Source organism: Bidens hawaiensis, unplaced genomic scaffold, assembly GCF_021521415.1.
Source record: "Bidens hawaiensis isolate Kalapana, Puna unplaced genomic scaffold, B.hawaiensis_p1.1 tig00067486_1, whole genome shotgun sequence".
Classification (NCBI taxonomy): Eukaryota; Viridiplantae; Streptophyta; class Magnoliopsida; order Asterales; family Asteraceae; genus Bidens; species Bidens hawaiensis.
This window is the reverse complement of record NW_027501964.1, coordinates 26,645-34,552: the sequence shown is the minus strand read 5'-3', so window position 1 is coordinate 34,552 and position 7,908 is coordinate 26,645.

The window sequence follows — 7,908 nt, the reverse complement described above, 5'->3', positions numbered from 1 at the left end:
ATTTGCAATTCCCGTTAAACGAAAAATCCAATAAATGCAAGACCACTTGGGTTTGGTTCCTAACTCAATGAGTCAACTTCCAGAAGTGGAACCAACCCAATTGGTCTTGTAGTTCATGAGATATAACATTTACAACATAACCTAACAGCAGGTCTAACAGCTCAGCTTTGCACAACGTTTTTGTAAAATCATAAAAGTTAACTTCTACTAGTCCAAAAATTACAAGTTTATATTCTTTAGAAACTAGACTCAGCCTAGTTTACTGTAGTACCAACAATCTCAACCAAATTTTCATGTTTACACTTCGTTACAGTCACTTAAACATCAAATACCCATTCTGTCCAGAAACTGTTTGTATCCAAACTCAATATATTAACAACCTATGAACTATCATGCATTCATATGACCCTCTAGACTCTATAAACACCATCCATGCACATCAATTACATATTACATACTTGATTAGGGTTTGTGTTTGAACTCAAATCAAAGACACAACAATCAACATGCAACAAGATTCAATCTAGTTATCAAATCATCATTCAATCAACCACAATCATATTAGCTATACACACTCATAAAATCGGCTGCTAGGGTTTGTTATTAACCCAACAAACATCAAAATCAAGCAACAAGAATGTAAAGGATGATCAATTATACCTTCCTAGCACCTAGTTCTTCAATCAAACACTTGATTTGAGGATTGTATGTGTGTATAAAGTGGACGGCAGCCAAGGGAGCAAAGGGTGGGGTTTCCGATCGGTTTTGGAGAGAAAGAGAATAATAAGTTAGGGTTAAGTGATTAAGGTTATATTTATAGACATACAAGTTACACTCAAGTCCCTCCACTTTCAATTGTTGTTTTTCTAACTTAACTAACTAGTTTACATCTTGAGTTAACGTTTATAACCATGTTATCACATAAAACATAAGTCTAACACATAATTATCGCATAATTACTGTTTTGACGTTTTTCGTTTATTCATCAATCATTTGCGTCAACTCGTTTGCGTTTCGGTGCAATTCCCGAAAGACTACACATGTAGTAAGTGTTAAGCGTCATTTAAACCCTAGTTTAAATGTAATGAAGTGTGCGTTATAGATTCAATGATCTTAAGTTTGAATTGACGAAGTTGAGTTAACGGAGTTAACCTGAAATTGACGATTGTCACATCATTCCCATGTTAAAGAATTTTCGTCCCGAAAATTTGAGTCAAGTCGTGATGAGTGTCTGAAAAAGTAAGAAAAATTTCAGTTTGTCATATCATCCCCTAGTAGAAAGAAATTTCGTCCCGAAATTTAATTCATACCTCCGGTGATGTCTGACGGTTTGCCGGGTTTCGCGGTTTTCTGTGTTTGGTTAGCCCTTCAAAAAGGTGACGATACTTTTTCATCATTTGATCCTCGCGTTCCCACGTGAACTCCGGTCCACGTCTCGAGTTCCAACGCACCTTAACGATTGGAATTTTGCTTTGCTTGAGCGTTTTGGTTTCCCAATCCAAAACCTCGACTGGTTCCTCAATGAAACGTAACTGTTCATCAAGTTGCAGTTCCTCCAAAGGAACTACTTGGGTTTCATCGGACAGGCATTTCTTCAAATTTGATACGTGGAATACATCGTGTACGCCACTGAGTTCTGTTGGTAGGTCCAGTCGGTACGCCACCGGACCAATGCGCTCAGTTATCCGGTACGGACCAACATACCGTGGGTTGAGTTTGTTTCGCTTCCCAAAGCGAACCACACCTTTCCAAGGTGAGACTTTGAGTAACACTCGATCGTTCACTTGAAATTCGAGAGGTTTTCGGCGCTTGTCGGCGTAACTCTTTTGGCGATCTCGTGCTGCTGCCATGCGATTTCGGATTTGAACAATCTTTTCCGAAGTTTCGAGTACCAGTTCCGGACCAGTGATTTGGCTGTCACCCACCTCTGCCCAGCAGAGTGGTGATCGACACTTCTGTCCGTACAGCGCTTCAAACGGCGCTGCCTTAATACTTGCGTGGTAGCTGTTATTGTACGAAAACTCTACCAAGGGTAAGTGGGGTTTCCGACTTTTTTCGAAATCCAATACGCAGGCACGCAACATATCCTCCAGGGTCTGAATAGTTCGCTCACTTTGCCCATCCGTCTGAGGATGGTATGCTGTGCTCATATCGAGACGGGTGCCTAGTGCGCTTTGCAGCGACTTCCAAAAGTGCGAAGTGAAACGAGAATCTCGATCAGATATGATTGAGACAGGCACTCCGTGTCTAGACACTACTTCCTTCATGTAAACACGAGTCAGTCTTTCCATTTTGTCCGTTTCTTTAATCGCTAAGAAGTGTGCAGACTTAGTCAACCAGTCAACGATCACCCAGATGGTATCGCATCCCGTCGGTGTCTTAGGTAAACCCGTAATAAAATCCATTGAGATGTGTTCCCATTTCCACATTGGGAGTTCCGGTTGTTGCAGTAGACCAGATGGTTTCTGGTATTCTATCTTGACTCTGGCACAAGTCAAGCATTTGCTCACGTAGGTGGCAATGTCGGCTTTCATGTTCGACCACCAGTAAAGTGCCTTTAAATCATGATACATTTTATCTGAGCCAGGGTGGATAGAATATCGGGACTTGTGAGCTTCGTCCATCACTAGAGTTCTCAACTCTCCGTATCGTGGAACCCAAATCCGGTTCTCAAAATACCGGACCCCGTCCTGTCTGGTTTCAAGTTGCTTGTTCATGCCCCGCATGAGTTCCGATGGAAGATTGTCATCTTTCAAAGCTTCAAGTTGCGCATCGCGAATCTGATCGGGTAAGCTGGCATGAATCGTGAGTTGCAATGCTCTCACCCGTCTGGGTTTATCTGTTTCTTTTCGGCTGAGGGCGTCGGCCACCACATTGGCCTTGCCAGGGTGGTACTTGATGGCACAATCGTAATCTTTGAGCAGCTCGACCCAACGGCGCTGTCGCATGTTCAGCTCCTTCTGATCGTAGATATGTTGGAGACTCTTGTGGTCGGTGTAAATGGTAAACTTGGTACCGTACAAGTAATGCCTCCATATCTTAAGAGCAAACACTACAGCTCCAAGTTCCAAATCATGGGTCGTGTAGTTCTTCTCGTGAACCCGTAGTTGTCGAGAGGCGTAGGCTATAACCTTCTCGAGTTGCATCAGCACACAACCGAGACCTTGTATAGATGCGTCACAGTGTACCTCAAAATTTTCCGTTCCCTCGGGGAGGGCTAAAATAGGGGCGCTACAAAGCTTGGTTTTCAACAGTTGAAAAGCGGATTCTTGCGCGTCACCCCAATTATACTTAGTGCCCTTGTGAGTCAAAGCGGTGAGGGGTTGAGCAATCTTTGAAAATCCCTCGAAATGGATTGAGGGCACGAACTTCGAGATTTAGAGAGACGCTAGAGAGAGAGTTATGTATGTGTTTTTGAGGTGTGAGTGGATCAAACCCGTGACCCTCTATTTATAAGCTGATTTTGGACCCCAACGCGCTACGCGATGGGTCCCTTGGCAAGCCCGTCGTGTAGCGCGATGTAGGCTTGCTGAGTCAGTGCGTAGACCTGCCACGTGGTGAACGTGTTGCCACGTGGTGACACGTGGCGACAACCGTTGTCACCGTGTGCCACGTGGCACGGGTCACTACGTTTCAGACACTCCATCGCGATACGCGATGTAGGTATCTATTGTCAAGAAGACAAAATTTTCATTAAAGTTCCTGGAGTTTGGAAATTGGCAGAATTGATCCATTGACTTTGGAAATTGACATTTTTGGCCCGAAATTTACGTGATGTTACATTCTCCCCACCTTGAAATAAATCTCGTTCTCGAGATTGCTTATGAGAACAAGTGGGGTATTTCTTTCTCATTTCGGACTCGAGTTCCCAAGTATACTCGGGTCCTCTTCGTGAGTCCCATCTTACTTTTACAATTTTCAAAGTTCTTCTTTTAAGTTTCTTCGTTTTCGAATCTTCTATATGTATTGGTCTTTCAATGAATTTTAAGTTCTCGTTAATTTCTACATCTTTTAGTGGCATTGAAAGAGATTCGTCGGCTAGACATTTACGCAGATTCGAAACATGGAATACGTCATGTATCCCTTGCATTTTCTCGGGTAGTCGTAATCGGTATGCAACTGTTCCAATTCGTTCAAGTACCTCAAAGGGTCCAACGAATCGAGGACTTAGTTTTCCTTTCTTGTCGAAACGAACTACGCCTTTCCATGGCAAGACCTTTAATAAGACTTTGTTATCGACATTAAACTCTAACCGTTTACGACGGACATCAGCGTAACTCTTTTGACGATCACGTGCCGTCTTAAGTCGTTCACGGATTTGAAGAACTTTGGCGGTGGTTTCTTGGACTATTTAGGGTCCAGACAAATGATTGTCTCCAGTTTTAGACCAGCATACGGGCGTTCTACATTTTCGACCATATAACGCTTCGAATGGTGCGGCTTGAATACTCGTGTGATAACTATTGTTATACGAAAATTCCATTAGGGGTAAGTGGTCATCCCAACTTCCACCTAAGTCAATCACACAAGCGCAGAGCATATCTTCCAACGTTTGAATTGTCCTTTCGCTTTGCCTATCGGTTTGTGGATGATAGGCGGTGCTAAGGTTTAACTTTGTGCCTAACGCTTGTTGGAAGCTTTTCCAAAAGTGAGGCGTGAATCGACTGTCTTGATCAGAAATTATAGATAGCGGTACTCCATGTAAAGCAACAATGTTGTTCACATATAAAAGCGCTAATCTATCCATTGAGTACGACTCATTGATTGGAATGAAGTGAGCGGATTTGGTTAATCTATCGACGATCACCCAAATGGCATTGTGTTGTCGATTCGTCTTCGGGAGTTTGGTTATAAAATTCATGGTTATTAACTCCCACTTCCATACAGGAAGTTCGGGTTGCTGAAGCAGTCCCGGAGGCTTTTGGTGTTCAGCCTTAACCTTTAAACAAGTTAGACATTTCGCAACATGCGAAGCGATGTCCTTTTTCATCCCATTCCACCAGTAGTTTGGCTTGAGGTTTTGATGCATTTTGTCACTACCAGGGTGCATCATGTATTTGGACTTATGGGATTCGTTCATAATCTTTTCACGCAAGTCCCCAATGATTGGTACCCAAATTCGGTTTCCCATTCTAAGGATACCATCGTCACCTTTGACTAGCGAGTCAATGGTGCCGTTACGTTTTTCATCGGTGATCTTGTTTTCATTGATCGCTTGAGTTTGAGCAGATTTGATTTGGTCGATAATATCAATTTGAAGTTCTAACCTTAACGCTCAGACTCTTTTTGGCTTTTCGTGCTCTTTACGACTCAAGGAATCAGCCACAACGTTGGCTTTGCCTTCATTATAAATGATCTCGCATTGCTCAAAGATGTGTTTCAAGCTTTTATGATCAGTGTACACGATAAATCTTACTCCATAGAGATAGTGCCTCCATATCTTTAATGCACAGATTATGGATCCTAACTCTAGATCGTGAGTCGTATAGTTCTTTTCGTGCACCTTGAGTTGACGAGAGGCGTAAGCGATTACTTTCTTTCATTGCATTAGCACACATCCCAAACCGGAATGAGACGCATCGCTAAAGACAACGAAATCTTCAGTACCATCTGGCAAGGCCAGTATAGGAGCTTGGGTAAGCTTTTGTTTGAGTATATTGAACGCCTCTTGTTGTTTCGTTCCCCATTCATACTTGCTGTTTTTGCGAGTTAACGAAGTTAGGGGAACAGCGATTTGGGAAAAGTTTTCAATGAACCTTCGGTAATAGCCGGCCAATCCCAAGAAACTTCGATCTCGGTTGGCGAATTTGGGATCTCCCACTTAGAGATAGCTTCAATCTTAGCGGGGTGCACTTGAATACCGTTGACGTTGATGATGTGATCAAGAAATTGCACTTCGTGCAACCAGAACTCGCATTTCGAGAATTTTGTGCACAACTTCTCGGTCCTAAGGATTTCAAGTAAGGTTCGAAGATGATTTTCATGATCATCCTTAGACTTAGAGTAAATAAGTATGTCGATGATGAAGACGATAACAAATTTATCCAAGTAAGGTTTACAGATACGATTCATCATGTCCATGAACGCAGCTGGCGCATTAGTAAGTCCAAATGGCATAACGGTGAACTCATAATGTCCATACCTTGTTCGAAAGGCGGTTTTCGGGATATCTTCGGATTAAAATTTAAGTTGGTGATAGCCAGAACGAAGATCGATTTTTTGAAAAGAAACTAGCACCTTGAAGTTGGTCAAACAGATCATCGATTCGAGGGAGTAGATAACGATTCTTGATTGTGACTTTGTTGAGAGCTCGATAGTCAATGCACATACGCATGGATCCGTCCTTCTTCTTAACGAAAAGTATCGGCGCTCCCCATGGCGATGAACTCGGTCGTATAAAGCCTTTCTCGAGAAGTTCGTCTAGTTGTTTCTTCAGTTCCTTCATATCGGTTGGCGCAAGGCGATACGGAGCTTTGGCGATCGGAGTAGTACCAGGAATAAGATCGATTCTAAACTCTACTTCACGATCGAAAGGAATGCCATGAAGTTCGTCAGGAAATACATCGGCATAATCGGAAACAATAGGAACGTCTTTGATTTCTTTGGGCTTTGATTCTTTGGTGACGTAGGCCATGAATGCTAAGCATCCTTGATTTAAACATTTGTTAGCCTTTATCATAGAGATTAGGCTAACTTGGCCAGCGTCTTTATCCCCTTTAATTCGAATAGTTCGTTTATCCGGAGCTTGAAGTTCAACGTTCTTGCTATTGTAGAGGATACGAGCATGGTTGTCGGATAACCAATCCATACCCAATACAGCATCAAAACTATGAAGAGTCATAGGTAGTAATTGAATAGGCAAAACATAACCGGCTAGTAAGATTTTTCCGTTTTCTAGGTCTTCGGTGATTTTAACAGTTGTAAGTCCCCCCGCCCCGGGGCGTCGCCGATCGATACGAGATCCGCACGAGGTCTAGGAGTGCGGAATCCTCCTAGACTCGTTTATTGGTGTAAAAGACGAAGAACACGATTACACACATATATACACACGAACAAACACACGAACGGGATAAACACATCTGCAGATCTTTTATATAATAACCAAACACGTTACATACCGAACATAAACAGAAACAAGGTCGACCCGAGGTGAGCTCTACCTCGGGTCGTCCCACACGACTCTCCCTCTCGGTTTCTCTCTAGACAAATAAGCTGAACAAAACACTCTAAATTCTTATTTTCTGAATAACTAACCCTAAACACGACACACACATATATATATAAACTTCGCGGGCTTGGGCCTGTAGGCGAAGTTGTTACAACTTTGCCTATGGCGAAGTTATTCTAACTTCGCCTATGGCAGAAGTTGTTACAACTTTGCCTATGGCGAAGTTGTTACGACTTCGCCTATGGCGAAGTTGCTCTAACTTCGTACTTCCACAACGCTGAACAGAATTGCATAGCGACGGTCACAAAACATGCACAAACAGACTCCCCTTTGACCGTTGCTCTCAATTCTAACAAACACAAAAGATCATCTGTTACAAAACATGCACCAACAGACTCCCTCTTAACTGATGATCTTCTGTTTGCTCTTCAACCAGCCGTGTCTGAAACTGTCTTGTAGCTTCACAAATCTACCAATCACCCAGCGTCTTCCATATCAGATCTCCCCTTCAGTGTAAGCTTCTCCGACTAAATAGATTGAGGTCTTTGAAATGCATGCATCCCCGTGCCTAATTAATCATCTCAACCAATCACGTGAGTCCTTCTGACTTCACCAACACGTCGGCATACGATAAGGTTTAATCTTCAACTACTCAACATCAAGTGATCAATTTCATCACAAAACAACCTTGACAGAATCTAACACACATGACCATTAATTAATCCGATGCATCTTCAATC